The sequence below is a fragment of the Mustela erminea genome, chromosome 8, assembly GCF_009829155.1.
Source record: "Mustela erminea isolate mMusErm1 chromosome 8, mMusErm1.Pri, whole genome shotgun sequence".
NCBI classification, from domain to species: Eukaryota; Metazoa; Chordata; class Mammalia; order Carnivora; family Mustelidae; genus Mustela; species Mustela erminea.
In genome coordinates, this window is record NC_045621.1 from 97,372,986 (window position 1) to 97,399,800 (window position 26,815).

Sequence of the window (26,815 nt, forward strand, 5' to 3'; positions counted from 1 at the left end):
TTGTTTTATTTTTAATATCCTCTCCTTTTTTGTGATCAAGTATTTTTGGTTTGGGAGGGTTTTTTCTTTCTTTTTTTAAGAAACATTTTCTTTCCTCTTTTATACCACTATTTCTCTCCTTTGGTTTATATGTTATGGATATGTCCATAGAAAACCCTAAAGAATTTATAGGAAAACTACTAGAAATAACAGGAAAGTCTTTCAAGGTGAGTGGACACAGATAAATTTTTAAATATGTTTATTGTATTTCTATAAAATAGTGACAATAAGTTAGAAATATAACTTTAAAAATTCTTTTTGGCTTGAATGAGGAGAAAGGTTTCCTAAGCCAGAAACAAAAAGCATTAGAAGTACATGAAAATTAAGAACTTCTGTTCATCAGTGGATAGCTTTGAAAAAAAAAATGAAAGCCAGAATAAAAACTGAGAAAAGAGATATGCATTGCCCTGTAGATTACTAAGAAAAAGATAAAAATTTAATAGATAAAAGGTCCAAGGGGTGCCTGGGTGGCTCAGTGGGTTAAAGCCTCTGCCTTCAGCTCAGGTCATGATCCCAGGGTCCTGGAATCGAGTCCTGCATCAGGCTCTCTGCTCAACAGGGAGCCTGCTTCCTCCTCTCTCTCTCTCTCTCTCTCTGCCTGCTTCTCTGCCTACTTGTGATCTCTGTCTGTCAAATAAATAAATAAAATCTTTAAAAAAAAAGAAAAAGAAGGTCCAACAACATGAAAAGGCATTTTAAAGAATAGAAAAAAAAAAGATAGGTAATAAATACATGAAGAGATGCTTAACTAGATTAGTAATTAGGAAAATTTTTATGAAGATTGAATTGAAATACCATTTTATATGTATATGACAAAAATTTTAAAGTCAGATAATACATTGTATTGAAGGATTTAGATTGCAGGATCTCTTTCACACTTTTGAAGATGTAAATGTCAGAATCACCTTGAAAAAGAATTTGACATTGTCTCTTAAGGATAATTGTTTTTATGCTCCTTTATCCACTGACTTCACTCCTGGAAACATGCCCTTAAGATCATCTAGCAGATGGGCACCAGGAAAAGTTGTACTAGACTTCCCACAGTAGTTTGTAAGTGTAAATTTATCTGGAAACCTCCAGAATGTTCATTGACAGGTTAATGGAAGAATAAACTGTGACATATTCACACAGTAAAATATTATCCAACAGTGAAAAGGAAAGAAACACAGCTAAAAGCAGTTCTATGGAATTATCTTAATAACATAAGAAATGAATAAAGCAAATCTCACAGGAATGAACACAGTATAATACCCTGTTTATAAAGTTCAGTACCAAGAAAATCAACCAGCATATTACTTAGCATATGTATGTATGTGATAAAAGTAAAAAAGCAAGAAATAGTAATAATAGGATTGATTGATTGTGTAGTAACTTCCATAGGGAAGGCAAGAGGATGGGTTGAGGGAAAAACCGGTATGTAGATGCAAGCAATTTTAAAGTATTCTAGCCCTTGGACTGGGCAATGGTTCCACAGTCATTCATTATATTATAATAAATATCATTAATGAAAAAGGCTATGCTTTGTCTAATGATAATGTGTTATGAATCTTATATTGTGATAATCCAGTTTTGAGTATCTGAGAGCCAAATTTTTAAAATCTTTATTTTATATTAAAATCACTGTAAGAAAAGTGCCCATTAAAGAGTAGCATGATCTAAGACTTCTAGAATCTTAGAGGTTTTAAAATACTCCATGTTTATGAGTTTTACATGCACAAAAAATATCTGCTCCAATTTCTGCTCTTTGCTACCTTCTTAAATATGAGAAGGACTGAGAAGGACTCTTAATCAGTATTAAATGCCATACTCTTATTAGTTATAAGCTACATATTAAGATGGGCTTCTATTCTTCTAGGCCAGAATCAGTATCAGAAAGTGATATCATCACAATGCTATTGGTTTCATCTTTCTCTTCTTGTCTTTCTTTTTTCTCTTGTGGTTTTTTGTGCTGCTTCTCTTGCCTCATAAGACCAGCTTTCCCCCATTGCTTATTCATTCTTTCATGTCATGTCAGATGTTGGGAGGTATCTATCTAATGGTGGCCTGAACCAAGAGTCTAATTAGATGGGAAGGGTATTGGCAAAATCCCCATAATAGAGTCCAGTAATCCCACCTAGAGAGGTCAACTAAGATGACTAAGACAGACAAGCAGATAGCACACATTTGGGCAGGCAAGAAGCTTAGAGATGAGGCAGAAGTAGGTCATGGAGAGGGAGTAAAGACTAGAGGAGGTTATAGGCACCTAAGGGGCACTGCAAGGTAGAAGTGAGGAATTAAGACTGTACTAATACAGCCCTTCATTTGTTCAACTAACATCCAAGGTCACCCAGTGAGTTAGCCAACACTAAAGCTAAGTCTTCCTAAGCTCCAGATCCAGCCTCTTCTGATCAGCAGAATAGAAGAGTTGGTACAAGGCAGTGAGTTTTATATGCAGCCAGTGGTCTGCTAAATCAAGTCTTCCTAGAGTCCTTTGCTTCAGTATCAGGCCTGTCTTCATGGGACATGGATCCCAGAGGAGCCTAGTAGGGATAACTGACTATGTCAGAGGAGAGCAGCAGGCAGAGAGGGAGTTTATGACCTCTTCCCAACAATGATTTCATTCAGGAAAAAATAATCTGAAAGAAGTATATATACATAGATGTTATATGTGTACATATATATGTATATATATGCTCTATTTCTATGTGTGTATACATATATATTGTATTTATGTTATTTGGATATATAGTTATATATGTATCTACATATATATGCTTCTAAATTATTCATTAATATGCACACACATATATATACATACATATATATCAGAGGTAGAGAAGTGCAAACTGGGTACTAGAATAAGCATTTCAAGGCAGAAGACCTAGGTGCTAGTCCCAACTCTGCCACTCTGTAATAATGGAGAAATCACTACTCTTCTCTGGGCCTGTGTCCTCCTTATTGTAAAACAGGAGTGTTGGACTACATGAATTCTAAAATTTGTTTTCTGTCAGACCTCTGTGCTAAAATGTGGGCATCATCAATTTTAAAGACAAGATTTGGGTCTTCCTTCTTCTTATTTAATTTCCTTCCAGTATTTTCCATGTAGAGGTGAATACCTCTTAATTCAAAATTTGATACCACTGGGACTTTGCATGGCAACTTACATTAAACCTGACTAGACTTTTCAATGAAGATTATGATTATGAAAGTGTTCTCAAGGTAGAAAGGAGATTAAATATGTCAAATAATACTGATAGGGTCAAATCACATAAGACCTGAAAATTAACCTTTGGAGTATTCTGGAGGACACTGAAGATCTTGGCAAGAGAAGTAGCAGTAGAATGATAAGTTGGTGGTCTGATTAGGGAGGACACAAGGAAGAGTGGGATGAGAAGAATTGGGAGACATAGCATATATAAATCTTTTAAGGATTTTTGCAATAACAGGGCATAGATAAATGGGGCACTGGAGAGGAATTTTTTTAAGCTAGGAGAAATTGCCACACATTGCATGCTGATGGAAATAATCCAGGGAAGTGGGAGAAAAATTAATACTATAGGAGATGTGAGCAAGTGGATGGGTTGTTCTTACATAGGAACATGATGCTTATCCATGGTGACTAGAGGATAGGGGAATTTATGGGCAGATGCTATGAGATATGGATGGGATCTTGTAAGAATTCTCTTCTGATTGCTTCTGTTTTCTCAGGAAAATAGAAAGCAGGGTCATCAGCCAAGACTATTGTTAAGGAGGTGTTGAAATGTTGAAGATAGAGGAGAAGTAGTCTAGAAGGTGGGAAACTAGAGAAATGTAGCAGGATTGTCAACCTGAAGCTAGTAATTGTGAATTAAATGAGACCAATGAGTAGGATTTTGTATTTATCTAGTTGCTTATCCAGCAGCACTAATGAAATAGGCAGAAGGTTGGCCTTAATAAAGTTGGGTTTTTGTCAGGTGGTATTACAAAGAAAGGAGCAATAAAGTGGAGGGTGTTTGAAGGGAAGTGAATATAATAATGGCCCTTGGAGACTAAGTTGAATAAGAATGAAATGTAGACATAAAGGATATAAGAAACCACAAAAAATTAGTAGAATCAATGAGTGTTAGATTCCAATCAAAAGATTGTTGAGTTGAAGTATTCGAGGAAGTAAGCTGGTAAACAACAAAACTGGAAGAGTAGAAAATTTGAAATTGGGGTTCTGGAGGGGTTCAGTTGGTGTGGTGGAAGTGAGTGGAAGACAAGATCTGTAGAAAAGAGAGGACACCAAGGTGTTCAAAGGATCATCTGCATGGACATTGAAATCATCAAGATTTGTGAGTAGAGTTGTATTAGAGAGTCTGATAGTAAACCACATGTAAAGTTTTCAGTAAATTAGGAGAAATGACAAGGAAATCTATAGATAGACGATTATAACAAGGATGGGAAGTAGGTAGTAGTCAGATAATATGAAAATCAATTCTGGAGCAACAAGGAAGGAGAGGAAGATACCTATTCCATCACCATGTCAGTAATATAAAGGGGTGGCCACCACTTGAGAGGGCACGATGCGAAGCCATTTCCCCAGAGATCAGATTTCTGTTAGAACTAGAAGATTATGTGAATATTCAGAAAAGAGGTTGAGATTACACAGTACATTTTTCTGTTAATTGACCTTGAAGTTCAAGAGCACCTGGACATAGGAGAGGTGGGAAATGGATTCTTAAAAGGAAGATGATAGTCTAGGGAATTGTGAATGACCCAAGAGCCTTAGGTTTCTTGTGGTTATAATAAAAACACACATATGGGGTTCAGTGAGATTAATCACAAGAACCCAAAGAAAATGAGAGTGGCAAGACTGTAAATATTAGAATGTAGCCAAGAGGATGGGAAAGATCTTTCCAGAATAAGTTCTATCAGTGATGATGTGGAGTTCAAGGGTTGTAGATTGGTTTCAGAAGGACTTTTCGCACTATGTCTCTCCTGACAGTGGTGGTACAGATGTAAGGGGTGGTTCTGTTAGGAGTGTTCAGAGCTCCTAAAGGAGATGTAGAGACCAGAGAAAGGAAGGATAGTTTTATCGTTCATGTTGGAAAAGTTCTTCAAAAAGCAGGCATAGGCTGTATCTTGATGACGCAGTACAGATTAGAGATGAATGAAAGGATTTAATTTGTTTTTTTTCTTCTGAGTGTTCAAAGAGGGAAAACACAGTTGACATGAAATGAGTCTGCCTAACCCATCATTTGAAATAGAGACTAGCGTTAGGTTAGATCCCCAAACACAATGAGTCAATCAAGATGAAAGTCTCCTTCCCACTCAGTTACAGTCCAGAAATAGGAAGATGATTCCTGCTGGTGTTGTTCCATAAGGTCATCCAGATACTTCTGTTCCTTTTGTTACTTCACCAACTGCTCTAGGGTGTTATCCTCGTCCTCACAGCCAAAGCTGACTCCCCAGCATCTCATCCATATTCCAGTTCCCAGAGGGAGAAAGAGGAAATAGAGGACAAAGCTCTCTGTTTTATGGCTATGCCCTAGAAAAAACACTTATCACTTCACTCAGGTACCATTAGTTAAAACGTAGTCATATGAGTACACCTAGATGCAAAGGCACTTATAAAATGTGCTCTACAGGTGGGAGAGATGGAACCCAATTAAACCTCAGAAGGTTAAAAGGAAAAATACATTATTACATATTGGGGGTCTTTGTCACAGTTGTGATCATGATAAATGAGGAATGACTTCAAATAATAATCACTATATATTTAACTAACAAATTAGAACTTAGACATCCAAATGAGTGCCATGGAATTAATTATACATTTATGTCAATAGTGCTGAATTTGTTCAAAATACTGTTAGAGATTCAAAGACTATGAACTTTAAAAAAAATTTCATATATATATAACTGGAAAGGACCAAGCACTTATTCCTTTGTATTTTGTTTATCTTAGTATTCTTAAAATCTATCACAATGGTTATGTAAAACAAGTGCTGAAAAAAATTTTATTGAGTGAATGAATGAATGAATGAATGACTCAATTCAAGTCTATCCATTTCAGTTGACTAAGAAGGAAAATCCAACCCATTGATTAATATGATGTCCCTATTCCCTTCAGGAGAGCATGTCTTCATCCACTGGAGGTGAATTTGGCTTTTAGAATCAGCACATCATCGTTCAGAGGCAAATCTAGTGAATCCAGGCAATAAGAGCATTTTTGGCCAAAACCAAAACATGACTATGAAGTAATGAATCTGATAGACTGATTCTGAAAAGAACCTTGGAAAAAAATTCCAAAGTGAATTATTAGAATAAATTTTTATATGCCCAAGGGACTCTATTGAAAAGAACAGTGTTTGCTTGGATATATACAACTGAGTTTGTTAAGTATTTGAAAAATTTTCACGACTTCGTGGGAAATCTAATAATAAACATATGTGTTTTTTTGTCTTCAAATGGTAACAGACTCAGATTGTAAATCCTAGAAATCACTCTATAATTCAGAGATTCCTACTCTGAGGTTCTTACAGCTATAGTGACCCTGGAAGAAAGTAAAGGGGAGGCTTGGGCATCCCAGCTCAAAGTATTCTCCATAAGGAAACTCAAAGACCTGGAGGAGAAAATGGGGTTGCTGGTGACGGTGGTAGGCAGAGATACAATGATGAAAAACAGAAAATATCAAAAACTAGAAATTGGTAAGTGTCCTACAAGTAGTGTGAACAGACTGCCATTCCCCCACATTGTGTGAGGAGGCTTGGGGACTATTTGGAGTCCCAACTCTCAGGGGAAGACAACTGTATCTCTGGAGCTCTCTTGCTGCTCAAGGCTGACCTGCTTACAGCTTATTAGTCTTGTTTCTCCTACTTCTTTCCCTGAGGCCAACTAATCACCTAAAATGTCTCCCCATTGCTTGGGAGCCAGGGAGAAGAAGCTGGAGTTTCCTTTACTTTCTGGGTCCTTAGCATCCAAGAGTGGCACCAGGGAGCAGCTGTCATTCCTCATTGCCCATCATAAACTCAACCAAATTAACACTGGCTGGGAGGTCCTTGGAGGAAGCATTACCTCCACTTCATCTAAAGCCTGCTTGTATTTTATTTTTCCTATGGCACAGAAACACTGTTAATGACTACCCATCCTTGTGTGTGGAGGGGAGTAAATTTATTCCCCAAAATGGAAGGACACATTCTTTTATTCCCTGCAACTGTTAAAATCTATGCGGTTCACTTAATTGGAGAAGATTTGAGGCCATTTGTCAAAAAGTCTGACAGATGTAGCCATTGTAAATCACACCACAGCACAATATAATCATCCCCATGTCATTTGTCATCATATATTCTTCATTCCTTTAACTTTCAAAATGGAAATTTAGGTTAGAGTCCAGGTTCGCTCTAGTCACCCCTGGGAAAACGCAGCATTGTCTTCTAATCTCACCATTTTTATCCTTGGGATCAAAGAAAAAATGCTTTGAATAGTCAAATTATGTAGGAAACAAGCCATAAAAATAAGTGGCTTTTTTCTAAAGACAGCAACACTATTTGTATTTTATTTCCTGTGTCAGCTCCTTACGAGCTGAAACTGCCTCTAAATCCCTTTGCCCTGCACCTTGCACAATGTTGGGCATAACTTTAGGGACTTGCTAAGTGATTGTCCAACACTTAATATATAAGATCGTAGCACCTCCTATTCCTGAATTATGTAGCTCAGACAAAGGAAAGGGGCGCATGTGGCAGCAGCTAATGGAAGAGTTTGGTTTTGCAATTCATTAACTATGAGATTTTAGCTAATAGCTGTCTTCTCTGGCCCTTAAGTTTTCTCATTTGAAAAAAGAAATTGGGAGATCAAAGGTTTCCTCCCTCTCTGTCTCTCTCATTCTGTTCTCTCTCCCTCTCTCTCCCTCTCTTTCTCTGTCCTCTCTCTCTCTTGTTCTCTCTCTGTGTGAGTGTGTGAGTGTGTGTGTGTGTGTGTGTGTGTGTGTGTGTCTGTGTATATAATGTATGTATAATGACTAATCTTTATGGCAGTGGGCATCAGAGTCCCATGGAGGTTTGTTAATACACAGAAGAACACGCAGTTAATACACTCCCACATTTTCTGCTTCAGTGGGTCTGGAATAGGGCCCCAGAATTTGCATTTCTAACCAGTTCTCACATGCTCCTAATATTGCCGGTCTGAGGATCACAGCTTGAGAAATACTGCTTCCGGGCTACTCTGTATTTTTGCTCATCCTAAATATAAAAATGCTGAACCTTAGGAAAGTTCAGCGACTTGTCCAAAGTCACATAGCCATATTCATACCCAGTTCTGCCAAATATGGCTGCCTTTTGTGCTCTAAAGAGTTTTTTGAAGACTAAACGAGGGTGTAGAATTTTACAGTGCTGGATTTTTTTTTCATTTTTAAAAAGATAAATATAAATTTTAAAAGATGAAGACAAAGAATCAATTTGTTCTTTTTAAAGCAGGGAAGGACAGGCAGGTGTCTGTGTATTATTAGGTCCTAAAATGTGTGAACTCCCCAAAACCCATCAAGTTGGTTGACAAAACACTTCCATGCTCCTGAATTATGGTTGGAAGCTGTTTTGTCCTCTGGAATTGTACTGTCAGTCCATAAAGACATGGTCTGCATAACCCATTAGTATATTCTTAACAGTGAAAGGCTCAGAAGTAATGAATGAGCTCCCACAATGTGAGGGTTGAAATATAGGCTAATAAAAGGCACAAAATGACAATTTACTCATGAAAGTTTGAAGCCACTGTTCATATTTTCCACATTTTAATAAGCAGGCAGAAAACCAAACCTACACAGCTATGATTAATCTGCTTTAAAGAAGGAAAAGTGAAAGTTTGATGGGAAGAAAAACGTTTTCCCTAACAACTAATTTGAAAACCAAAAAGATTCTCCCTTTCTCCTGTTGGCTTGGAAACAGCTATTTCTCCATATTTCTTGAATTCTTTTACCTTCCCATAGGGTTTCAACTTATATTTAAATGAAAAGTCATTTCCCAGTTTTCTACAGTCTGGAAAATAGATCAACTATATTAAAATGAAAAATGTCATCATATATACACTTAACTTTCTTCAAGATATGGGAAAAAAAAGATGGTACCTTAAGCTGACCTGTGGAAGCCTCTCGAAAGATGGCAAAGACTCAACAGAAAACAGTGATGCCATTTTTCTTTCTACTTTTGTTAGCGTTTTCTGAATTCTCGAGAATTTGTGAAGAAACCTACAAGTTTCAGAATAGGAAAATGATCTAATATGACATCCTGTCGGGGGGGTTAGTATTTTTAATAATATATAATGACAAAGATGATTTGGATAGTTTATGGTTTACAACTCTGCAACTTAAATGCACAAAATATCCAAAGCATATACAAACTTAAGTGGCACTTATCATGGTGCTTGGTCTATACCGACCTCTTACATACTTGGAACACATCTTTACAGGCAACCCAAGGACAGTTCCACCAGGGTGAGTCCTTCTTTAGGGACCATTATTAGAAGCATGAGGCCATGGGACCATCTACCATCCTGAGATCTATCTTAATCTCACCGTCTTTTCTTTATTCTAGCATGTCCTGCTTATAGATTGTTAATGCGATCATTTAAGGAGTTGCCTACTCTCAGGCTAGGAGAATTCTTGTTTAGTTTTGTTTTTCTCTCCTTCAATTCTGAGAGCCTCTAAATTCCACATTTATGGCCACTGAATATACAATTAAACTTTCTGATCCTAATAAAAAGACTATGAGTCTGGAATCAGATAGCCCTTTCTGTCCTTACTTAAACTCCTTAACTTTGCTGTGTCTCAGTTTTCTTACCTTTGTAATGGGTACAAGAGAATCTACTTCCAAAAAATTGTGGGCATTTAAAGGGGATGTTGTGTATGTAGCCTCTATCATAGTACCTTGGACAGAGAAAGTATTTAATAGGTGTTAGTATAATCACTATCTGTACATGGGCCAATTAGCTTTTAATGAAAATAATAGCAATAAATGCTCACAAAAATTGGAACATCCCAATGCTAATAAGCCTTTTGTAAGTGTAAGCTCCTGGTCATAAGGAGGACTAGACTCTATCAAATGGATCGACCAGGAGAAATCTGTACTCACTACTGAAAACCAGAAGCCATGAAATCTTCTATTCTGTGAGGTCATGATGGCCTCATTTTAACATACAAATCCAGTACATTTTATTTGTTCATACTATGTCCATGTAAATAAATATTTATAATTTTAAAATAAATACATGCACCATCACATTTGTTGCAAACTGATTTCCATGAGTGTTTAATGTAACAAAGAAACAAATGAAACTGGATTTATTAGCTTTGGGTTGGGTGTGAAGCCACACTACTCACATGAAAGTTAACCGCTGGTATAGATGGCATGTGAAAATACATTTAATATTTGGTAGAAAAGGAAATTCAACAAAACGGGAAGAAAGGTATACATCTCTTAAATGAGGTGATTTTAAAGGTTTCAAGAGTTAAAACCAATGAAAAATAATAGATCATTAGGGAAGATATAAAATTGTATGGTGTGTCAAAGGTTAGGAGTCAAATGAGGGATATATAAAGGCACATGAGCTAAAGGTAATAGGAATGATAAAATGTAGCCTATATCCTGTTTCAAATACAGGCACAATTTTGTATTATAAAGCCCTATATCTCTATGGCTTCCTTTTCTTTGGATTCATTCCCACCTAATGTACCAAAGGTCATAATATGAAACCAGTAGAATTAAGACTGACACATTTCCTCTTGATAGAGGCAGTTCCATTGAAAACTTGTCATGACCTATCATTTATTTAGGGATTATGAGGTGCAAGGTGGGAGCTGTGGCCAGGAATCAAGCAAAGAATAAAAGGAAGCCCCAGGATCAAAAGGTCACTCCTCTCTTAAAGACATGGTATGCTCTGACATTTATATCTTTCTAGATTGTTTTTCCCATCACTGAACCAGATATCTCTCAACACACCTTCCAGGGAAGAAATAATGTTCACTCTAAGGTTTTTGCTCTTTTCCAAGAAAAGTGGCAAATGGCCTTTTCCATTGTAAGAAGAGACTACTTCCTTCATTATAAGCATAGACATGATTGAAGTGGATCTAAAACTTTATTAAGGACCATGCTCAAGATGGGGAGAATGGCACCTGAGTTCATCTTTGACTCAAATTTTTGGACCAACCTAACTTTCATGGCATAACAGGGCCTCAATGAAAAGCTGGTTACTATTTTACTTGATTTAAAAAAAAAAAAAAAAAACACTTTCAAAAGAGTTGCTCATACTCTGATCATTATGCCAGATGGTCCTACGGTTGGCATGAGTTTAAGTTAGACTACAACTCCCTCATTTGCTTATCATCCCTAAGTGAGTGAAGGAAGTTAAGTCCTTTATAGTCACAGCCTACCAGGTCTATTCTAGCATACCGCAGGGAGAAATTCCAGGTGGGAGTAGAATTCTGTACCTAGTTCCAGCATTTTCAGATTTTAAGAGAGAATTGAATTTAAATTTGTTTTGAAAGAAAAAGAACCTTGGAACTCTAGGACTTTTGAGCCAAGTACACATTTGCAAGGAAATGTCAATTACAGTTTTTAGCACTCGTGGAGTGAGCCAACAGGGGAAGAAGGGTAACACACAACAGCCCAACTTAACATCAAAAGAAGCTTCCCACAAATATTGCATTCCATCATCTCCTGATACACTAAATATAACTTCCTTGCTGATTATTTTCCTTTCAAATGAAGTATTTTTTTATATTTTACAAAATTAATGCAATCATAATTTCACAATTTCACATGGCACAGTTAAACAAAAGGGTTTTTTTTAATCTTCAGCATCACATTTTTAAGTCCAATAAAGAAAAAACAATGATCAAAAAAAGCTTGCTTTCCTCCTTCTCATCAGTTAACTAATAACTATGTATTTATAAAACCTGGAATGGAATTTTAATGCCCTAAAGTGGCTTTTGTGGATGATAATAGGTATTCTAGAGAGTATCTATATTAGTCTCCTAAGGCTGCTGCAATGTAATGAAGCACCACAAACTTGGCGGGGGAAGGGGGGGAGCTTAAAACAACAGAAATGCACTCTTTCACAATTCCAGAGGCTGGAAGTCTGAAATCAGGATGTCAGAAGAGCCATGTGGTGCTCTCCTAGCTTCTGGTGTTTGCCAACAGCCCTTAGGGTTCCTTCTCTTGCAGGTGCACAACACTCACTTGGTCTCTGTCGTCAATGGCTGCTTCCCCTCTATGTGTGTCTATATCTTCACGCGGCATTTCCCTCCGTGTGTGTGTCTCCCTGTATCTCCTCACATCTTCTTCCCTCTGAGTATTTCAGCCTCTGTAACTCTCCTCCTCTTTCTATAAGGACACTAGTCCTACTAGTCCTAGGACTCATCTTATTCCAGCCTGACCCCCTCTTAACTTATATCTGAATTAGATCTGCAAAGACCATATTTCCAAATAAAGTCAAATTCACAGGGATCAGAGGCTAGCCTATCTTTTAGAGGACACATCAACCCATGAGAATACTTAAGGCCCAAAAGCAGAAGATGATAAGCTAGAGTAATTACTAAGACTTTTGACGTCAGCTAGAAGATATCAGCTTTGACCTACTGAGCTCTTAGGATTTGTCAATATCGTATCCCATACATAAGAGTTCCTCCTAGCTGTAATTCCTGGCCAGAAGTAGTTGTTGGCAGGACAATAACCCTGGACAGCTCAGATTTTTTTTTCTATTTTATATAATTGAAACAGACAAACCAAAGAGCTTTTATTTACAAATTGTACTGTTCCCTTTCACACATGCGAATTTCAAAGGATCCCCGTGTCCTCTGCAAGTGCACTAAACATAGGTCCCAAGGAAAGTTGCCCAACAAGGACAGATGCAGGCTTATGAACATGGTAAAGAATAAAATCTGAGGACTTTGTGCCTGGCTACAGTCCATTCACTAACATAGCTTGTGTCCTAACTACCAAGCAATGCCCTGGTTTGCAGTAAGTTTCCATGCAGATGATTTAATTAGAAAGGTGTTTATATGTGTCTTCATGTTCTAAAGAATACAACTAATTATTCCTTTGTGTTACTTGTCTTTCAAAGTCTGATATAGGCTTATCATTTATATTCATTGATTCAGGAATATTTATAAAGTTCATACTATTTAATAGGTAATGTTCTAGGCACTGAAAATAAAGCAAATTAAAAATACAAAAGGCAAAGTCCCTGCCTGTGTAGATCATGTTTTAAAGAGAAGACAGATAATAAAGAAACAAAATGTAATATAATGTCAAGTAGTGATTTATGTTATTAAAAAATGCAGCAGGATGACCAGATAGGAAATAAGAAGGGTATTGCTTCAGAGAGAATGATTGGATAAGTCTATCTGAAGAGGGGACATTTGAAGAGGGTTGAATGAAGTGAAACATTGAAATGTGACTCTTTGAAGGAGGAGCATATCAGCCGAGATTACAGTAAGTGCAAAGGCCCTGAGGTAGACCATGCTTAATGCACGCAGAGACCATTATGGCTGGAGCAGTGAGGAAAGGAAGGAAATTAGGGTGGATAAGAATCCAGGAGCTAGTTACATAGGACCCTGTAGGTATGGCAGTAACCTTAGGTTTCAGTCTCAGCAAAGGGAAACATGGGAGGATTTTGAACAAGGGAGTGATGTGATCTGATTAACAGTTATTAAGGAATGTTGTGGCTGCTGTATGGACACTCAGCTACCAGGAGATGAGAATGGAAGTGCTCAGAACACTTAGAAACCCCTGTGGTTGTCCAGGCAGGACTTGATGGTACCTGCCTTCGCATGTTAGCAGAAAACAAATGGTGGAGAATGATTGGATTTAGACTGTATTTTAAAAGCAGAGCAAACAGGATTAGATGATTGTATTGGCCAGTGTCTAGCATGGAACCAGAGCCATTCTAAGTTTTTCTGTAGGCAGACTTTACCATAGGGAATTATTTCTTAAATAATGGAATAACTGAGCTCTCCAGGGGAAGTCAGGCAATCCAGAGATTAGTAGAAGCAAGAAGTGAAAGCCCTTCCCCTGGGATGGAGGGACAATAGCAGAAGGTGTCCTTTAGCCCCGCAGCTAGGCCATTAGATGGGGACAAGAGCCATAGGCGGAAGGGGCTATGTGACAGGAGACAGAGCCCTAGAGAAACAGCTGCTGCCAGGAAACCCACAGGTCACAGAGAACGGAAGAAACTCCTTGTTTTCTACCCAGCCTCCTGCCATCCAGTCTTCTGCCACTGCTTGGCATTAGCTGAATCTCTCCAGAAGCCAGAGAAAGAAGGAACCTGGAAGATGTAGTTCCCTAGGGTGCAGAGCCAAGCAAGGAAAAGGAGAGCAATGTATCTGAGAACAAACAGGCAATTTATCAGAAAACTGGTGCATGTGGGGTATGAGAGAAAGAGGGGAGTCAAAGACAACTTCAAGTTTTCATATACTGGGACTCCTGGTTGGCTCAGTCTGTTAAGCATCTGACTCAAAAAAAGATTTTTATTTAAAAAAAAAAAAAAAGATTTTTATTTATTTATTTTAGAGAGAGCATGCACAAGCCGGGAGGTAAGGTGCCGTGGGGAGCAGAGGGGGAGGGAGAGGGCCAGTGGGGAAGAATCTCAAGCAGACTCCATGCTGAGCAGGGAGCCCCATGGCGGGGCTCGATCTCACCACCCTGAGATCATGACCTGAGCCGAAACCAAGAGTCAGCCACTTAATAGCCATGCAGACACCCTGCTCCTCTGACTCCCTGAACTCTGAAGAGCAGAGGAAGTGTGAGCCAAGCACCTCGTCTATGCTACTACATAAAGGAAACTCTTGTTTTCTCAAAGATAATGGTAGCAGCCTCTCATAAATCCCCTGTGGAAGGAAAGAGCCAAGAATAAACCAAAGTTATGGAAACTAGGTACTCTCACCCTCTTCTATCCCCAGAATTTGAAGAGAACATCCTCTGTGTCTGTTCTGCCTGGTGGATTTTTACATTCTAGTAGTGAGTCCCCAAGGTGCTGCATACCCGCTCTGTTCCTTTTGACCCTTTCATCGTTCTGTAGATGAATCCAGGCTGTTCCTCTCGTGGGGCCAGATCTTTGAGCCAATGGTCTATTATGAGGTTAATCTAGAGCGAATGGTTGTGTTCACTCAGATGTAGCATGGCTTCTCTCCCTAATTACAATTCTGTGCCCTTCCAATTATGTCCCTGGTGTTCTGGAGTCAACCCCTGCTGGTGACCAGCCCGTCAGCATTTGAGGCTAATGCAGACATCTGGAATGTTCTGTACCTCAGGCAAGCTTTCCTTTTTTTTTTTTTTTTTTTTTTAAGGAAATTCGGCCAAGTAGACTTTGCAAAGCAAAAGAAAGAGTTGTTTTTGTTTTTGTTTTTTAATAAGTCAAGTGTTCTTCCACCCAAGACAAGCCATGTTCTTCCTGTCTGCATACCACCTCCCCCACCCTGGGTGATCGCAGCTCTACCTCTCACATGCACACCCAGCAGGCTAAGGGCCATGGTCTGCATCTTCCTGTTTTTCTTCCCTGGGCTTTTGTGTGTTGTAAGACTTGCTTCATCCACCCAAAATGAGAATTTGGGAGGTTTTCTGTAATACTCCATCGATGCCTCTGGTAATATAAACTCTTGATTTAACTAATCCAGATAGCAATTTATGTTGTTATTACCACCAAATAAAAATCTTTTAATTTTTTTTGTTTTTTTTTTAATCTCCAGTGGAATAACAAGTTATTTTATTATTCAAATGGGACTCACTTCCTGCTGTTTTCAATACGATTTTAATGAATATGTAAATTTTAAAATTAATTTACAGCATACATTGGGAGGCATGATTTTTGAAATGACAAAAATTTGATGGATTGTAAAATTATCTCCCTCAAAATCATCAGTCATAGTGAACAGAATGTACCAACCTCTTATAATTTTACAGCTTTTTCTTCCTCTTATCTTCTGTTAGGGACTCACTTAAAATTGATTATAAAACAGTGTATTTCTTAGGCCATAATTCATTCGCAGATTAATTAGGTTTTCAGTTAATATCCCATCATCGTATGGGATGGAAGCCAGTTGCGTTCCGAGCCCTTCAGGGTTGCAGGAGAGAAACCCTGATTACTATTCCCAGCTGACTGAGGCTCCCTGTGCTAATCACTGATCACATTCAGACCACATATAGTGTAACATCCCTCACATTTCCATTTGAGCTGGCTCACAGCAAGAAATCTTTATTGGCCCTGACCAAGAGACCAAAATGCATTTAAACATTTTTGTGAGGGGTGACTTTTTCCCCCTTGCTTCAAATGATATTTCCGTAGCCATACCCGAAAGCATCAGAAGTGTGTGTGTGTGCGCGCAAGCGAGCACGCACGTATATAGGTATCCATGCATAGCAGGCCTGGCGTGGACTTAAATATCTTTTTCCTAGCTATTTCCCAATAAGGGATAGACTTTGAAATAGCCTCTGAGTAATCCTTGCTACCACCCAACAGAAATATTTAAGGGACAGTTTGCCAGGGACTTCTTCAACAGTGATTGTAGGAAAAGTATTTTTTCCAGTCGCTTAAGAGAATTGTAGATACACAAGACAGAGAAACCGTATGCACTGACTCCAGCAAAGAGAAACACCAGCCCACTCAAATTTAACTCACTGGAACTGAGTTTTTGGAGTTGAGAAAGAGAGAATTATCCCCCACCCACACTTCTGTAGCCAACGCTAGTTCTGATGTGAGAAAAAATCACTATCCGTGACATTGGTCTGCTTATACCACATAGCATTTCGCTCTGCGTGCCTGGGGACACAGCCCAGGCCAGGTGGCACCCAAGGCGACCCTAGGGTGCCACTCCATCCTGCACGTAGGGAATGTGGTCACTCCAGGGCTCTCCAAAATCTCTGGTATCCTTTTTTTTTTTAAGATTTTTAGTTAGTTACTTGACAGAGATCACAAGTAGTCATAGAGGCAGACAGAGAGAGGGGAAGAAGCAGGCTCCCTGCTGAGCAGAGAACCCGATGCGCAGGACTCGATCCCAGGACCCTGAGATCATGACCTGAGCCGAAGGCAGAGGCTTTAACCTGCTGAGCCACACAGGCGCCCCTCTGGTGTTCTTTAAGGACATCGGTATTCTTGAAATTCATCACAGTATTCTCAAAACTTCATTCTGAAGCAGTTCCCTCATTTTGTGTAGAATGAGGATTTTTTTTTCCTGCCACATTTAACTACTTGGATATTTAAGAAGCCTCGCTGACATACTCAGTCTTCCCATTCCTAGATGATATAATCCTCACTTATTTCATGTCTTTTCATCTATAACCTTGAGGTCCTTTGTGGCGCTGGTTATTTCAAGGAGCTTGGCTTGTGGCAATAGAAAGTCTCCTTGAAAACTGTATGTTAATTAAATTTTTTCGAAAGTCAAAATCTATTTTCCTGTTTACTTACTAAGGAAGTTATTGTCTCCACTTTCTAAATAAAGGAAATCTAAGTGTCTTCTGGGTGATTAGACCATCAACTACCCCTCGGGAAATAAATGAATGTTTCTTACCAGACAGTACAGCATCTTAGCCTTGGGGCTCAATCTCTTTCAAAGGCAATAAAGTGCATTAGGTAAAAGATGAGAAAACGTTATAGAAAAGAAAGATGACCAGTAAATAAGAAATACAATTAGCATCCTCCCTTTATTCCACTAACATTTCTGGACCTCCTATGTCCAGGCGTGTTCTGGGCACAATGAAAATATAAAGAGGGTCATAGCTTCCACAGGAGACTGAGCCACGACCACCAGTATACACAACCAAGGCTTAACAATGCCACGATAACGTCTGCACAGGGAATAAAGGGAGAAAGAAAGGGACAGCGGTCAAGGCTCTGGCCAGAAAAGAATTCGTAGGATATTTTCCTCCGTCGAAGTTTCCAGAGATGAGTGGGCCTTGTCTGGCATGAAAGTGGGGAGGACGTTCTGGAGAGAGGGAGATATGTGAGCCAGAACCCAGAGATACTAAGTGCCTGGGCTCAAAATTCAGCCGGTTGCCATCCTCAGCTGGCCAGCTAAATAACGGGCTTGATACTTATCTGCATGCTTACTGGCTTATTGTCAAGGTGCTGCTGAGCGGCTTCAATTTGATCTTTAAAGCCCTGGATCATTTGTATCCTGATTACTTTTGAGATTGCTTTTTTACCCTTGCCCCTATATTGCCACTGGATACTGCCTGGTTGAGCACATTGATTCCTGAGCTTGCCTGGGAATAGAGAACTTTCTCTCCTCCCTATTCTCTGTCCCCTTTCCAGAGGGAACCCTGTATCTTTGAAATGTCTTTCTATTTCATCACTGGCTTTTCATTTTGACATGGAAAAAACATAAAGTACTAGATCTGCCATATTCCTAGATATTGACCCAAATCCTATACATTAAAAAAAAACAAAAACAAAAACTAAAAACTGATGGAAAGAAGTGGTAGGCCAGGCAGTGATAGGTGAAATGTAAGCCTGGGGAAATTCAAAGGCTCTTCATTGTGAAACTGTGCTTTTTTTTTTTTTTTTTAAAGATTTATTTATTTATGGGGGGCGGTGGGGACAGAAGGAGAGAGAGAGAGAGAATCCTAAGCAGACTCCGTGCTGAGTGTGGAGCCTGACAAGGGGCTCGATCTCATGACCCTGAGATCACAACCTGAGCAGAAACCAAGAGTCAGATGCTTAACCCACTGCATCACCCAGGCGTCCCCTTAACTATTCCTTACCCTACATGTGAATAAGTTCAGAAGCTCCTATTGAAGAAAGGCCTCATTTTATTAAAACAGACTGGTTTCTTGTACTCCGCAGTCTGGAAAAATATCTTCAGTGTGTGGTTTGCTAATGATGGGTCAGAAGGCAAGAGACATGGCCTTCCCTGTCCATCCCAGCCAAGGAAAGAGCATAAAATCCATTAAGATTTAGAATAAAAGCATCTTCCACTTATCCTACTTTTTTATGTGGTGACGCACCAGGCAGCGGCCCATGTGTTGGGTGTGAATTGACAGATACCAGAAAAAGCTCTGTCCCTGGCTATTCCTAATGCTTTAAGAGTGGCTTGTGAAACTTTTGTTTCTGTTTGTGTTTTGTTTGCTTGTTTTAGAAGGGAAGGGCAAGGAACATAGAAGCATTGTGAGGCATTTTGTGTCTGTTTAAAATGCACTTGCCCCAGGATGGACAGCCTAGCTAATCATTATCATTCTGCCAATAAGTGCAGGGAACCCCCATCCCTTTCAGATCACTAAGCTGCTGATAGGTTCTAATATGGGGGCATCAATTAGCAATAATCGCGCCTCGGATAAACCTCATTGGCTATGATACTGCCACTGCGCAAAGCTAATATATGGGGGAATCGCACATTGATTACAAACGGGTTCTGTTTAACCTGCACATTTGTTTTAAATAAGCACTGGGAGATTTCATATATGAATTCCAGATTTCCATTTCTCTTGAGAAATCACAGGTTTCAGCAACAGGGCCCACATTCCCTCCAGGGTGAAACTCAGCCCCCGCTCGGGCAGGAGGAACAGTGATGAGAGCCGGAAACGTGCCGCTGGCCTCCTGGGTGTGAAGCCCGCTCTGCTTAGCTCCTCACAGCCTCCTCGGGCAAGACACTTAGCTCTCCTGTGCCTCCTTTTCTTCACATGACAAACCATGGGACAAATGACCCCTGCCTTATAGGGTTCTTCTTTATACAGAGTTCTCCAATCTTTAGGGCAGTAACGAGTGCTACATAGATGTTCGTTAAATAAGTCAGTGGGGCGGGTGCTCTGGAGTTCACCACAGGCCCCACTACCCACCCACACCATCCGTGCTTTTGTTCTAATTTCGGGTCCTCTCCTTTGGCCATGGATTTTCTCCCCCTGGTCCAGAACCACCAGGCCATCCCTCAGCCATCTATGGAGAAAGGGAGGAATGTCAGCAGAGATAGGAAGGGGACTCAGAGGCGTAGGGGACCTGCTCCTGCAGTTAAGGTCTGGGTCTTCAGCGGTCCACAGAGACTTAAGTACAAGAGCCACAGAGCATCTGGCCCCCGAGCATCTGGCCTGTACTCCCATGCATCCCCAAAGCGCTCAAATCGTAAGAAAGTTGCCATTTCAACTGCGGCTCTCTACCTGGGTTGGAAGACCTTGCTTCCACGGGGAGAACAAAAGAAAGGCTCCTTTCACCCTTCGAATATCTGCTGCTTGGTGGGAAGATGGGAATTCATTATGATCACTCTTAGCTCCTGGACCTACCAAGTCTGAACCACATTTTTCAGTGTCGTTGGAGGGAGGCATTAACTAGCTCTTCCTTTCCTTTAGTTAACTCTCTCTCAAGTCAAGAGGCTTAAAATGTGCTCTGCCTGTCACCAGCGAATCATTTGATTCTGGTGTTACTGGGCGAAGAGCTTAGGTGGCTCCCCCAAGGTCCCTCCAAGGACGCTGCTGGGCCCGCTGAATGGGGCCGCCGGTCACACAGAAATACATGTGCTGTTCCGTTTCCCTTGGAGCTGCTGCCTTTCCTGGGATGAACATATTGAGGCTTTCACAAACATCTTCCCTCCATGCAATTTTTTCCTTGAGGCAGGAAAAAGAGACCCTCTCATTATTTATCTTGAAAGTTTGATAGGCCTCCTTTGAGAAGGTCATTGTCTGCAACAGCAAAATAATCGAGGGATTTCTGGACAAGCTGGAAAAAGAAAAATGATTCATTATTTCAAGAATTATTTTGCCTTCAGTCCCCAAAATGGATGAAGGCTTCTAACAATATGTAAGAGAGAGCAAGGCTTAACTTACTGTATGAAAGGTTATACTTTAAAGGGAAAAGAGGTTCAAACATTACATTTTTAGTGCTGCTGTGCTCTAACAAGGGCCCAGGCTGTCCGTCCGTTAGCCCCGTGGTCTTCTGGATGTTACTGTACTATTCCCTGTGCAGAGGAGGCCTGCCTGTCCTCCTGCCCTTCTCATCCATTTGGGATAATGAGACTGGATGACTTTTTATGGGTTCTGTTCCAGCAGCACCTCCTCCCACTGGTCCCTTTTAGATTGTTGGAACCGGTAGCATATTTGTCCAAACGGGCTCAACTCACATGTTCTTGCCGTGTCACAAAATCATGCATCTTCACAGCACAAAATATGTTGCTGATGTGGTTGGAGGTGAAGGTGGCCGCCTGACAGCTATGCACTATAGATTGCCTGGTGAACAGACCAAAAAGTAGTTTATGATACAACCTAATGCCACCGCGACCGGTACCGATTATGGCGGGCTATTTTTTACAATAAAGTTTGTCTGGCGTTAGTGCCAGCCAGATACCCCACGTGAGGCAGCTTGGCTGAGAAACACACTGAACTTGAAGGTAAAGACTGGAAGGGCCACAGGGTCAGTATGACCTTGACTGCTCCTAAGCCAAATAAGTCAGGGAAACGATGTGAAGACCTGGGGAACTCTTCCGCCTGACAGAAAGGTTTTAAATAATATCTTAAGAAAATCAAAAGCAAACATCCCCTGGCCCTTCTTTACAGATTAGATCTGAGATGAAAGACCCTGAGTCACACAATTAACTATTGATTTTGTCGATCCCCATTTCATTCCCATAGCGATCGAGTTGTGTTTATACAGCTGCGTGGGGCAAACATGCTTCATTCGGAGCAAGACACCTTGCATTTTCACATGACCTTAAAAATCAAATTGTTCTGTGCATGTGAGACAAGAAAAAAGTTTATTTTTTATTGTAGGGGATAGCTGAATTAAACCTCATACATAGCATTGAGCCAGCCTGGGTGGTTTATGAGGAGAATACCTTTTATAATGCAGGAGTCAGTTTGCCAACTGAATATATTACAGGTGGCAGAGAGAGAACCAAAAAAAAAAAAAAAAAAAAAAAATTGCATGCTGCCTGGTACTAGAATTTTGTACTAAGTCCCCTGTAATTTAATCTCCCTACAGTTTAATTTCATGATTTGATATACCCAGTAATATTGGTGGGTTTATTGCCTACACAGTCAGCCTTGTTGCTGCCCCTAAGAATGTCATCACTATCATGTTTACACTGTCACTCACGTCGACACCCCCCCCCACACCCATCTTAAGGAGGTAAGAATCGGAATTTGGGCACGTTGTCTTCCACCGGGCTCAGATGAGGTGAGGCAGCACTCGCTGGCTGAAGGAAGCATTTAAGAAAAGGACAGAGCCAATGTCTGTGCCATCTATCATGGGCCTGCTCTTTTGAATAACATTTCATCCGCTGAGAAGTTTTATTGTCTTGGCTATTCCTCCTGGATTTCCAGGAAGTGAGGGCATCTGCTGCCTCACTCCACTGCTGGCCACGTCCAGCGGGGGGTGCAGAATAAAGGGGAGGACGCAGAGCAGAGAGCTGCCCAACCAGGATGCCATAGGATGTGAGTGCACGTGTCTCTGCTCTTGACACAGATAGGAAATTGCTTTGGCCAAAGTAGACAATCGTCAGACATCCATTCATGCCTGTTTCACCCTGGCTCTGGATGCTAACCAGGCATCTGAGAGGCCAGGCCACTGCTGGTATGTCTGTGGGTTGTGCTAGCACAAGTCACGTGAAAGTCTGAACTAGTCTTATTTTATATGTGTCTTTGTCATGGAAAAACAGACATGACAGGAAACTTGGTCAAGTCTCTGAGCTCCAGAGGAAATGATGTAGTAAAAGCCGATCTAACAGGGACCACCTTTATTGATATGCCATGAATATTATATTAGATCTCCAAGAGATATAATACATGGTGTCGAGAATCTGAGAAAGAAAGCCAGATAAAATCTCATCTGTGGCTTCAAGAAGTATGTGATCTAATTGAGAAGTGAGACATTGATATGAATACAGCCTATATTATAAAATACTCATAAGTTCAGAGTCAAACAGACAGTTTGGCTGTTTAGGCCAGGAATTCATAGAGAAAAAGATCCTGTGGGTGAGTTATTATAGAAACAAAATGAGCAGCTCTGAATAACTAAAAAAAGGGGGGGGCCACAAGTTCTAAAAATTGGTCATTATTGCAACAACGTAGAATTAGAGAAAAGAGAAGAAATTCTCATTTAAGCATGTTGAATTTAGGAGATAACTAGGCCCAGAGAGGTTAAGAAAGGTGAATAGAAATAGTAATTAGTTAACCTATGAGAAACACTTGCCCAAATGCTGTTATAGATGAAAAATGGTAAAAGACCAAAAGAAGTTAAGCAAGTCAAGGGCATTAATTCAAAAACAGAATTGGGGCAAAAAGGCATATCCACAACTTTGCGATTGACAAGATCCGTGTGTTCTAAGTGTCATTATTAGAATCAAAGAGCAGGCTAGATAGATTATTTCAACTCATTTCTCAAGGATTCATCTCCTAAAACATCTGAAGCTTTGTTCTATATTGCTATCATATTAATGAATTTTCAAGATTTGTATTTCATGTGAGCAGTAGTTTCTGTCTCCTATACCACTCTATTCCCGGTGTCTAGAATACTATCTAGAACATAGTAGATGCTCATTAATATCTGTTGAATAAATGGGTAAATAAATAAATGATATGGCAAGAGCAGCATTATCTCTGTTTAAATACTCATTAACATCTGCATACAAGTTGAAGTAATGAGTTCACAGTCATACTGTGGCAGAGCAAGGGACAGAATCCAGAATGAAAGCAGATTTCCACTGGCATTCTCTCAGCTAGGACATCCTTCCATCCTAGAACCCTCCCTCCCCACTGCTTACCGGGTAACGAGGGATAAGAACATCTTTACAATTGTCACAATAAACTAGAATAGAACACAGAATGGAAAGCTCAGTATTCCTAAATATTTGGAATAATTCCCACCAAGGAGTCTTCTTTCTAGAACAAGGATCAATCAATGGGTGCTGATTCTGAGTTGCCCTGACTTCAAGACTATGTCACATATCCTTGGGGAATAACTAAACTACATCCAGAGCAAAGGCTGACCTGTCCTAAAACTGAAACATGGATGGCATTAGGAGATGAATAGTTCAAACATAAAGAGAGTGAACACTCTAACATCCACGGATATCTGTGTTCCTGGACGAACCTTACCTAGCAGTCCCATTGGACTCTACTGGCTGTTATAAAGTGCCTAATAGATTGGATGCCATAGCATAGTGTGACTCTCAAATGATCTACCAAATTCCATTAGAAGTAATTTCTGGTTGCCTCTTTATAGGTTAATGAATAACATGAAATGTTTCTCCAAGGCTTTGGCACTCACAGCGTGCATCATAATAAAAACTTAGCATTTCCAGACACACTTTGATGATGACCAGCATTATGATGGTGTTGGAGATCTTTCTTTGGAAGGAGAACTTCCATGGGAGGAAAAAATTGTATAACCTTTTTACAGACATCTGATCCTCCAAATAAGTGTATTTTTGTTCTTGTAAGAGGAGCCCTACATCTATCACTCCAGAATGAAAACAGCCGTATGGCCCCGGAATACACAGATGGTCGTTTCATACTGTATTTTCCTCGGACAACACTCACGGGCTCTCTATTGCTGGACACACACTGACATCTAAACAAGAAATGGCCCAGCTTGCTGGATGGATAGGGATCAGACTTAAGACATGAAATGCTGGAAGAGTTCGTCAAAGAAAAAAAGTCTAGTCAATCTTTTAAGTGAAGTGAGAAGCATATATATTTCTTTCTAGTCATAATAGTGCCTATAAATTAAAGGCAGAAAAAGCTTGATGCTTCCACTCTCATCAGCAGGAATCATTAACCCTGACAGTAAAACAAGCAGATTTAGAAGTTCCCAACCCAGCACCTGCTCAATTCTCATTCTTGAATAAAAATTTTAGTTAATTTTTTAGTTAATTTTTAGTTATTGTGCTAGAAGAAGAAAAAGGAATCTAAGAACACAGATAAGCATGTTCCATTTAGCTAAAGCTAATTACATAGGCCAGTACCAATGAGCTGGCTTATTTTCCTGATGCTAGGTGGCTTTAAACAGTGCAGATTCTACTTTTGGAGAAATTGAACAATATTGATCTCATCTGATGTAATACTGAAGGTGACCAACCTACATTTTAAATTAGATTTGTAGATTCATCTACAACCTGGAAAACAAAAATGCAGAAATATCTTTTCGGATGGGCATTTCAAGTGATGGCGCTCATGTTGGAGTTTGCAGAACTCACAGACGTGAGTTCTTTGAGTTCTTTGCATGTTCCTATAACAGTATTATCCAGACTTACTCATTGCATGCCTTTCCTCTTCCCAAATGCCTTCATCTGCCATGAGCTACATTTGTGGCGGTTTTTCGTGATCCTTTTTTCTCTTCCCACTGACATGCCTGGTCCCGCATCTTCCCTCATTTCCCATATATGGGAGCATTTCCAATCTCTGCAATAAAATGACTTCTCTTTCCTACTGCCTTTTGGATCTAGTTTTTAAACGTCCTTTGGGCCACTGTTTATCTCTGAGACGAGTTCTTTTCCTTTCTACAAGGTGTTATTTTCTAGCTCCCGTTTCCTTCCTTATGGACCTCACTTTGTGCCTTTTTTTTTTTCCTTCCAAAAAGTAAGCTCACTTTTTTCCCTCTGGGTTCAGAGGTTCCAGCGAAGGTCACTAAAAGTCATTGATCCTGATAAAAGACAGCAATATAGTTAATAATATAGTCATAAAAACACATCTCAGCTGAAAATTACTCTTTCACCTAATAAAACCAGTTTGCCCTGGAGATACTGAAGAATCTTCGGGAACCCAGTAAGGAAACAGAGAGTGCCCTCAAGTGCTGAATCACATCTCCTGACCAGTGGTTGGAGGAAGAGAGTAGTTCTCTATTACCAGTCCGTCACATTAATTTTTCAGGAGGGCAACTGAAGAGTAATGTATCCAGTTGAGGTAATAAAAGGAACTGAGCACTGGGAGAAAGTAATTATCTGGGTTGGAATTTGACCTGGTTAGCAGGGTTAACACCACAACTCTCGAGAAAAGTCTGGAGGGTCTCTGTTTCACCAAAGGTCATTCTATCTATTTTTATGTCTCACTCAGATAGTAGCTCCGCCAGGAGTACAGTAAGAGGTGGCATTAAAGGGGAGATTAGTGACTCTGAGGAAAGAGAAATGACTTCAGCGGCATCTTTTCCCTTGAGATTGGCCCTCCCCCAGCAAATATCACTTAACGTAGACTTTGCAAAGTGCACAGACCTTCAACTAAGGAGCCCAGGATTAAAATATCTCTTCCCCATTCTCACAGCAAGAGCATAACACAAAACTCTGCCCTGAATTCATCCTTCCAGTGCCCAGCAGTAGTTCATCAGGGAAGACATGAGGGAAATCATACTTTCAACTTGAACCCAACATCCAGGACTAACCAAACTGTCTCTTCTTTTAGATTTATCTGCATCCACCTGGCAGCTCCTCTGTCTTTCACATGGACTAAATCACCTCTCTCCTGTTTCTTTGCCCATGAAGACTTTTCTCTGCACAACTCCACTCACTGTCATCTATGAGGTTTTTTGTGTCTTTTTAAAAAATTACTTTTCATGACAACTAAGTGGCAGAACATTCATAAACTTGATCCCCCTCCCCCCAAGAGCTACTTCCTGCATCTTTTTGGCCTTAGAGCACTTATGACTATCTAGTTAAAATCTGCATCATCATACATAATGAAAAAGGTTGGGTGGTGGGGAGGGGCCATGGTGAGGACACTTCTTCCCAATTTCAGGTGCTTCTTTGCAGGTCGAGGGAACTTCCTAGGGTAACACTCCTAGCATCTCTGGCATCCCTCCATTCACTTCTCTTCCGAAGAAGCAGTGGTAGCTGCTTTAATTAGCAAGTCTAGGAGGAGAAGCACATTTCTGTCTTACTCCTTTA

At 40.0% G+C, this 26,815-nt stretch overlaps 1 protein-coding gene and 1 pseudogene across 11 annotated transcripts in view; one reads left to right on the plus strand and one right to left on the minus strand.

The window, feature by feature from the left end:
* Window positions 1-26,815, plus strand: part of NCKAP5 (NCK associated protein 5) — a 970,240-nt gene that overhangs the window by 936,233 nt on the left and 7,192 nt on the right. The window lies entirely within an intron of this gene.
* Window positions 19,183-19,331, minus strand: LOC116597942 (annotated as a pseudogene).